Here is a 10,214-nt window from a genome sequence, read left to right on the forward strand (position 1 = left end):
CTCCAGTATGTTTAAAAAGCCTGAATTAAGCAGATCTAAGTCTGTTGGATTCTGCCCACACACAGACAAAGCATAAAGTCATTCAAAACCTTCACAGAATAAATAAAACATCCAATTTTGACACCATTACATCATTTCAAATTGTCTTTTGAACTTCCTCTTTCATTATTTGTCATACGTTATAAAATTCCGTTTGCAGTGTGACATTAAGCAGCTCGACCGCACCAGTGAGTCATCAAGGGTGGAAACTTAAGACAAAGACTGTTTGAATAACAGCAAATGGACTGAAATAACCTGTTTAAGTTAACATGACGCACATGAGTTGATGTAAGTGATATTTCCATAAGAGCCGACACTCCAGCTTAATACGTAAAACAATGCAGCGTATGAGCTCCTTCGCAAAAGGCGATGAACAATAAATCTTTTATGTGAAAGAACAAATAGTTGCCATGTAAGATGATCCAAATTTTAAGGAGTCTGGTCAGTTCATTTAATCCGTCATAAACTACAAAGACATATTTTTAGAAGGTCATTTGTCCTTGCTGCTTTTCAGCTGCTGTGCTCCAGGACTGAATCCATGATCTTCTCCTAACTGTTCCTTAAATTGTAAATGTAAATAAAGAAATGTTATCTTTATCCAGATTACTGGGAAAGTGATTTGTGCAGTGAAGCAGCCTAGCAACGGGCTAGACATACAACAACCTCCTGGTCTGGTCGAATAGGAAAGTTCACTGACAAATCTTACACAGTCACCTACGTGTATATTAGGCCTAACCTTAACTCTCCCCGTCATATTGTCCATGTGACTCACACCATTGGTAGTCATCAACAAAGATGTCAGATAAAATGGATTAAAAACAAAATACATCTAAATACTACTGCTGAGGTGGTTTGGTGACTAGGTTTCAGAGATGTTTACATGTCTTTCATCTGAAGTCTGAGTCAAGTCTGAAATCTAATGCTAAGTCTAAGTATAATGGTGCGCAGGGTTAGTTTTAATACGCCTGGTTTAAATATTTTCACACACGCTAGCGTAACCAAAATTACGGTGTTTACTAGTTGCCATAGCAACACTATACAGAAGGAAAAAGTGCACCAAAATTCAAAAGCCTTTTGAAGATATCGCTGAATATTTATTTTACCACAGTAAAAGTACATTTCTGGCTGAAGTAAATTAATGAGACAAATCTGCTATTATTTAAATCACCAATCTGTTATTAATTAGTTCAGAGTGTCAATTAATGCTTGGCGAACCAGCAGAAGACACTAACAGTTTTAAATTCCAGTCGCGTTGATGGGGAAAGTTGTAACACTGCTGTTCTATGCTGTTCTATGACATGAGCGATGTGATTTTCACTATTGGATTTTAAAAAGAAACCACAAGAAACAGGTGAATAAAGACTGACAATCAATGTTTAATGTTGAGAAATTATTATTTCAAGAAATGTAAAGCATTTTGGCCCGTTTATGTGTCTTGTGTTCTATAAGAGCTGTGTTTGAAGGGAGGGGAGGGTTTTTCTGAATGTCTAAATGTGTTTCATCTATTTGGGCACATTGTTTTCAACTATACTGCATAGCTGTGTTTTGCGATCAGGGCCGTCCCACACATGGTTGCGATGTTCATTGTGAAACTCAAAAAAATAGATGATCTTTAATTCTTAAAAAACTCCATAATTTTTTTTTTTTTTTTTTTGAAAAAGTTAAAAAAGTAATTTTATTTTATTGACAAGTTTGTTGTGTATATATTTTTTCATTTGATCAGATAACATTTTAAGCTATTATATGGTTGTGTTACATGGTACCCCACCTACAGGGCATGTTGTCACTTTTCACTTCCTTTCTTTTGAGGTAAATAACGAAAAACGTACACACTGTAATTATGAAACAAAGCTACATATTTGTACTAGACAAGTGTTTTTTAGCTTTTTGTTCAAAATGTTGTTTATTTATTTACTTATTTACTTATTTATGCAACTTACCCACATTCAAGTGTTTATGAAAAAGAATGCATGAAGCTAGAATAAAATGTTTTTGTTTACAAGCAGATACCCTGTTCTTTCTTTTGATTTTCTGTGTTCAGATATTCATATAACAAAATATCTACCTAATAAGGACATAGTAGTATACATGAAGTATGATGTAAAGTTCACTTAAAGAAAACTTACAAGTATACTTGCAGTATAAAACTATTAAACTAGTAGTTTACTTAGACTATACTTCAAAGTGTACTAAAATGCATAAAAAATATTTAATTAGTAAGCCATCAGTATACTTGCAGTACAAACTAAAAACATAGATGCATACTAGTTGTGTACTCAAAGTTTACTTCTGTTATACTTAAAGTATACTTAAAAGTATATTTTATATACTAGAAAGTGGGCCAATTTAGTCCCAAGGAATATTGAAATAGTACACTTAAAAGTATACTACTAGTATACTGATAATTATATACTTACTACATAAAGTATACTTTAAAAATATACTTGAACTTTACTTAAGTATACTTAATAAAATAAACTTGAAGTATACTTCTTTTTAGCAAGGGGTGACATAATATTTATGCATATGTCAAGGAACTCTCTTGCTCTGAGCAAGGTGAGCAAAGGCTATGGGAACCAGACAAGTCCTCTGCTCACTCTGACTTGTGTTGCAGCCTGGAATTAAACCGCACTATGCTGGTTTCGTCTGGCCAGAGGAGAACTGGCCCCCTGACTAAGCCTGGTTTCTCCCAAGGATTTTTTTTTTTTTCTTCTTGTCACCAGTAGAGTTTTGGTTCCCAGCCACTGTCGCTTTTGGGTTGCTTAGTTGGGGACACTACATTTCTGCCAACACTGTCGACTTGATTGTATCACCCACTTCTAGAAGTTTCACTTTTTTCGAAACTTAAGTGGCCAATCTGGAAATATTTATACTCTGTATCTACTAGCAATTATAATTCAGAATTGTAATAAGACATTTCAGGCTCGGAAGTAAATAGCATATTGAAATATGCAAGCCTCAGTATATTGCAGAGACAATTGTTATACCTTTACCTTGTACCTTTACAATTCACTTCAGTTTCCAGTTTAACTAATAACGAGTGGCAGTAAAATACCCCAAACTTTTATTCCTTTTCACACAAATACAAGGGAAGATCAGCAAGACTTATTTACATGCAGTTCTTTGCACACCACTGTTATACTCTTATGACCTCAAAACCCTTTTACCATAGTGCATGATTTCTAAACTAATACATTTTGATATTTGCATTACATTATTAGCTCCATATGTTTTGCTCTCAGGTATGAGTCCTGTGAAATACGAGTCATGGTAAAAATAAAATGGTTGCTACAGCAAATGCATTATGCATTATAAAACATTTGGTTTTGTTAACACTTTCACTTGGGTCAGTGTTTCCCAACCTTGTTTCTGGAGGCACACCAACACTTTTAAAGTTTTCCTAATCAGACACACCTGAAACAACTCAGCAGCTAGTTAGCAGAAGCAAATAAAACAGTAATAGACAGGGTAGTTAAGGGAGATGTGTATTGCTGGTGTGTCTCCAAGAAAAGTGAAACACTGGCTCAGACTTAAGGTCTGGTTTAGTATACATGGTACATTATTTTCAATTGTGACAGAGCAATAACCTTTTTGCACCACCAAACATTTCTTTTCTAAACTGCTTTGATAAGAACAACAACCAATGTAATAAAATATTTCCAGATTCTGTTTTGGGGAAAACTGAACAAATTAATCATTTTGCAGAACCATTTTTCCCCCAATGAGTCTGGTTTGGCCCAAAGCAGGTTTGTAATACTTTTGGAAAATGCAGTCCACAGTTTAATTTTAATATCTGTCATGTAATGATTTTTCTTGACTGTCCTAAAATTGGCTCCAAAGTGTGAGAGTGAGACCCAGTGCATCTGTGACAGAGAATCCACAGTGAACCTGAAGGTTCAGTTTTAAGGGTGTTTACAAAACGCTAAAAATGGAAAACTCTTTAAGTGTTTGTAGTCATTCATGAACAGCTGCATTTTGGGGGCCTGAAAATGTGAACTTAAGTGGAAGCATTTAAAATGACGCAGTTATAATCTTCGTGTAAACTACAAAAGCGTAAATTTGTTAAAACAATGATTTTTTTTTCTTTCCCATTTTAGTACATCGTTGTCATGTAAACGTACCGTTAAGGGACAGAAGACAGTATCGGCTGTTTATGGGTTCTGAAGGCTTGTGTTTTCAGTCCTGCTCCGTGATGTAGCCAACAATAAGCAGTCTTTCATCACTGTGTGTTACAGTTATTTACCGTAATGTGCTGTTTTGTTGCAAAACACTAAGGCTAGTGTGAATGATTGGTAATAAATCTTTTTCCCCATCATCCACTACTGATTTAATGTAACCAGTGCACTCCGAACTCATGCACTTTAATTCCCTTTGATTATAGCTGAATTTCTCATTAAAGCTGTTTTGCAACATCACATGACAAAGGCCATCGCAGACACTGATCTCTTCATGTGAAACCCGCATGAGACCATCTCACAAAACAACAGGCCGACGCGTAACAGCTGTGTTTTTAAATGCTTCTTAAGAATGGCTGAAAACATTTCTTCAGGTGAACATCATTAATAGAGCTCAGTGTTTGGAAATGTGTTCGAGTTCTATTCTGGGAAACGCTGTATCTTTTGGCTCACAGTCCCATAAGCCCTGTGCACACCACTAATAGATTAAGGGTGATTCTTTAATCATCCCTCAGTGTCTCAGAAAGTAATTTATTACAAACCATCCACACAGACATTACGTGTATAGCAATGGGACAAATAACATGTTAGAATTTGTTGTGTCCTCACACATTATTAATCACGGGCAGGCAACATTCTGCCCTTTGTAAAATCTAGTGTTTGGACAATGATGTAAAATATTGGTAACACCTTACAATAAGGTTCTGTTTGTTAATATTAGTTGACACTAACTAACAATAAAAACGCTTTTAATAATTTTAGTTAATGTTAATTTCAACAATTTCTAATACATTATTAAAATCAGATGTGTGTTCATATTATGTAATGGATTTAAGCTAACATGAACTAACAGTGAAGTAGTACAGCTTTCACGGTAACACTTTACAGTACGGGTGCACAAATATGCATTAATTCATGCTTAACTAATGCAGAGATATTCATGAGTTAATATTTAACTCATGAAGAACTAAACCATTTATTAATAATTACTTCATCAGCAACTAATGAACATTCTATATGATTCATAGATTAAGTAATAAATAAATTGTTATTAGTTAAATGTGGCATAATGTATTAATTCCCTAATAACTTATTTTATTAACTAAAAGTGTAAATTCATGTGTTCGTTACCACAATGGGTTGACGCCACACATTTCATCTTCCAGTTGTCTGCTTTAATTAATCATTAGCTAATGATTTGCAAAGACATCATTATGTTATGACTTTACTTGTTGAGGCACAGAACTATAAACTAATTGTTAAGTAGTATGTCATTGTGGTTATGGATTTAGAATTAGTTAGATAGTCATGTGCCTCAACAAGTAAAGTTATAACATAATGATACATTTGCAAATCATTAGCTAATGAGTATTTAAAACAGACAACTGGAAGTTGAAATGCATGGCTTCAACCCATGAAAATGCTTGGCTCCAACTCACTGAGGCACATGACTAACTAATTCTATATCCATAAAGTAATGACATATTACTTAACAATTAGTTAATAGTCATGTGCCTCAACAAGTAAAGTCATAACATAATGATACATTTGCAAATCATTAGCTAATGAATATTTAAAGCAGACAACTGGAAGTTGAAGTACATAGCTTTGACCACTGTGGTAATTAACATATAAATTTACATAATTAGTTAATAAAATAAGTTATTAGGGAATTAATACATTATGACACATGTAACTAATAACAATTTATTTATTACTTAATCTATGAATCATATAGAATGTCCATTAGTTGCTGATGTAGTAATCATTAATAAATGGTTTAGTTTTTCATGAATTGTACATTAACTTGTGATTGTCTGTGCATTAATTAAGCATAAATTAATGCATATTTATGCACACGTGTTGTGAAGTGTTACCGCTTTCACTAACTAAAGTTAACAAATAGTGTTGAATACTGTAACAAAAATAACAAATACTGTATTTCTCATTTTTAGGTAATGTTAGTCAGTGTATTAGCTAACGTTAACTACTGAACTGTGACTGTTTTTCAAAGTCAGTAAGTATTTAAATAAATATATAAATAAGCAAGAAAGCAAGGAGAAAGACAGTTTTATGACAGCAAATATAACAAAATCTTCGACCTTTCATTATAGTCATTAATTTAGTTTTGTTGATAATAGTATAAAAGTTTTATTAAAACATGGAACAAACATGAATAAGTGTATGCACATAATTTTTCATCATCTCAGACATCCTTATTTGACACTGACACAAAAGTAGCAGTTAACAATGTATAAATGGCTGTTAATGCCCTCTTTTAGATACCGCAAAGAAAAAAAGTTTCCAGGTTTCCCGGTACACCTACACATTTTAGGAAAATAACCATTTAAAGATGCGTGTTTCTGGAGTCAGAGCTGTTGACTCAGTGGCGAATGAGAATCTTTTATATTCTGCAGGAATGGAAACCTGTGATATTGAATCATGTTGATGATGTCAGACTAGACAGGCTTTCTGGTATCCAAATATTTGGTATCCAAACATTTATCTTGAGTGGTAGTATTATATGAGGCGCAAAATGAAAGAGTGGGAACTCATATCTAAATAAGAGCTAGACAGTTATAATGAGAACAAGACAGAATCAAATTATTTTAGAGAAGGTTTCCTATCATTGCACTTTCTATACAATGCGTCATCTCACCACCAGATTTCACATAATTCATTATGTACGTGAGGGTCATGAACTGAAGTTACATTTATTCATTTGGAAGATGCTTTTATTCTAGTGCAATCAACATTTTATCAGTATGTATTTCTAGGAACCACATCTTGGTCATTGTGACCATCCATTTGAAATTCATAATTTGCTGCCTATTAATATTTAGTAAGGTAGTTGTTAAGTTTAAGTATGGGGTAGGATTAAGTGATCTAAAATATGGTCATGTACAATAAGGCATTAATATGTGCTTTATAAGTACTAATAAACAGCCATTATGCTAGAAATATGCATGCTAGTTAGTTGTGAGAATTAGTGACAAACTACTTATTTATTGTTTGTTTGTCTTGGCAACGTAAAAAAAAAAAAAAAAAAAAAAAAGTGGTTAACATAGGTTAAGATGTACATCCAAACCTTGACAGTGGTGGTCAGAGGAACTTTAGACATGTTATGAAGGAAACCAAGATCCATAGCAACTAACTTCATCGAAAGTTTACAGAACTGCTTTGAGAAGAACAGTACAGGAGGCTGGGTGAGCCCAGCTGAATGTCTGCTGTGTGTCATATTCCACAGTAGAGATGGAGAAAATGTTATTTGGATAAAGTGTTTTTTTTTTTTTTTTTTTAACCAAAGCCAGATGTTGAGGTAGACATGGCCAAATTTGACTCTGAGCCATGAGATGAGAAGGTGTTTACCATAATCCTGCTCCAGTCCTTCTTATGGAGCGACAAGGTTCTGCAGAGTTTATTTTCAACTTGTCCCAACACACCTGTCTGCAAGTTTCTGGAAATCATGACAACCTTCATTAGATGGTTCAGGTGTGTTTAAATGGGGTTGGTGAAAAACTCTCAATACCCCTGGACTGGATACCCCTAACATACCTGAATACAACCTGTCTCTGAGCCAGCACTGTGTAATCCAGTAATTCCTAATCATTGTCCCGGAGTACCCTCAACTCTAAACATTTTGTAGGGAATCACGGGGCACAAACTAACACATTTTGACTTTCTTGGTTTGTGTAAATCATTCAGACATTCAGAAAAACATTCCGCTCCCTCCACACGCAGCTCTCATAGAACACGACTCACATAAACGAGCCAAAATTCTTTACATATCTTGAAAAATAATCTTCATTCTTGTGGTTTCTCATCAAAACTCTTAAAAGTAAATGATGGAAATTACATCACTAATGTCATAGAATAGCATAGTTTGGTAATGGCGGGGCACATTGTAACGCAGTGTTACAACGTTCCCCATCTGCGCAACTGGTTAGTGTCTTCTGCTAGTAAGCGAAGCATTAAAAAACTAAAATCTCAACTGATAAATAACAGATTGGAGATTAAAATAATAATTTGTTTCACTTTAAATGAATACTAAAAACTGAGATGAAAAATTCACTTCAGCCAGAAATTTACTTTTACTATGGTAAAATAAATATTCAGCAATATCTTCAAAAGATTTGTAAATTTTGGCACACTTTTTTCTCTATATAATGTTAATATGGCAACTAGCAAATACCGTAGATTTGGTTATGCTAGCATGTGTGGAAATATTTAAGCCACGTGTGTTACAGTTAAGTCCGCGTTTTGTGCCCCGCACTCCCCTATGTCTCCTTAATAAAACAAACCTAACTGAACTCATCAGCTAATTAGTAGGGACTTTAAAACCTGAAATGGTTGTGTCATATAAGAGAGATATGCAACATGTGTACTGTTGGGACCAGGTTTTGGAATCACTGGTGCAATCCACGAAGCGGCAATTACAGCGGTTGTTTATTTCAAATTAAATTACAGATTGTTTATTTCAAATTAAAATAATCAGAGTTCAACATGGGGGAATAACGTGTCCAGGTGTTGACACTTTATCAGGTTTGGTTATTTAGTCGCTGTGGTCAGATGATGAGCGCCGTAATTCTCTTCAATGGTGTCAGTGTATAGACTGTAATATACTCCAAGCTAACAGTCTGGAATTGTTTAGCATATGTCAGCTCAGTTTTGAATTAGTCGGACACCTTTGGTGGCTTTTTGACTGACTGAGCATGTTGAATCGATCGCTGTGATTGGCTGTTTGACTTAACAGAAAGCTCTTCTAATTTTACATCTTCACTTTTAAGTTCGTATGCATTGCTAAGAACTTAATCTGGACAACTTTAAAGGTGATTTTGTCAGTATTTAGATTTTTTTTTTTTTGTTTGTTTGTTTGTTTGTTTTTTTTTAGCACCCTCAGATTCCAGTTTTTCTTGTGTGTTTGCCTTTCTATTTATTGTGCCTTCTTTCCTCTGCATTTGCCAGGTTGTCTTCTGCTGTAATGCCAAACACTTCAGTTTATTTGTTTATTGCTTAACTTTGAGTCATGTGCTTTCCAGTACTTGTTCTTGATGGTTGGTCTTGTCTGTCAGCCTTGTTTGCCTTATGGCAGACCAGTGTCCAATCCTGCTCCCAGAAGGCCATCATTCTGTGACAGCCCTAATTAAACACACCTGAACCAGCTAATTATGTCTTCAGGATTACTGGAAACTTTCAGGCAGGTTTGTTGGAGCAGGTTGGAACTGTGCAGGAATGCAGTGTTATAGAGATTATAGACAAACTCACTTTTAGTTATTATATTCTTTAAAGTCTTAATTCTGCAACATGTAAGTTATATTGTGAAGTTCAAATGATACACACTATTTGCACTATTCTCCCACAATTCAGTGGCATATATAGCGATTACATTTTTATTGTAATCTGTTACAGACCTATGAATTAAATTCAGATTAAAATTCTAAATACACAGTTTTATTAAATGAAAGTACTGTTAAAAAGTTTGTTTTGAAAAAATATAATTGCTATATTTTACAGTGCCAGCTGTTGCAACAGCGAATACAGTTAGCAGCATTTGAATAAGCCCATCCACCAACTCCCAAGGAGTTTGTAAAAAGTTTGTTCATGGATTGTTTGTATCTGCAGGTTGTTTTCGAATGAATGGACTGTCTGTCAGTTATGTAACATGAATCAACTCTAACCCCCTTCATCTTCTCTGTCTTTACTTTACGTTTTTTTACTCTCTAAAAAATACACATGCTTCATTGCATCTTTATGACAGAGTGCTCTGTTACTATTCTTTTTCCTGATTATTTTCTGACATAAAGCCTGTGACAGTCTATGCTTGCAGACAGGCAGGCAACGGAAGCATTAAGGTTTGTTTCTACATTACAGAGTGATTCAGATGGACCGTCCATCACATCATTACTGGCGGCATTCCAACATCTTATCATGTGTATATATATATATATATATATATATATATATATATATATATATATATACACTACCATTCAAAAGTTT

This window comes from Labeo rohita, chromosome 5 (genome assembly GCF_022985175.1).
Source record: "Labeo rohita strain BAU-BD-2019 chromosome 5, IGBB_LRoh.1.0, whole genome shotgun sequence".
Classification (NCBI taxonomy): domain Eukaryota; kingdom Metazoa; phylum Chordata; class Actinopteri; order Cypriniformes; family Cyprinidae; genus Labeo; species Labeo rohita.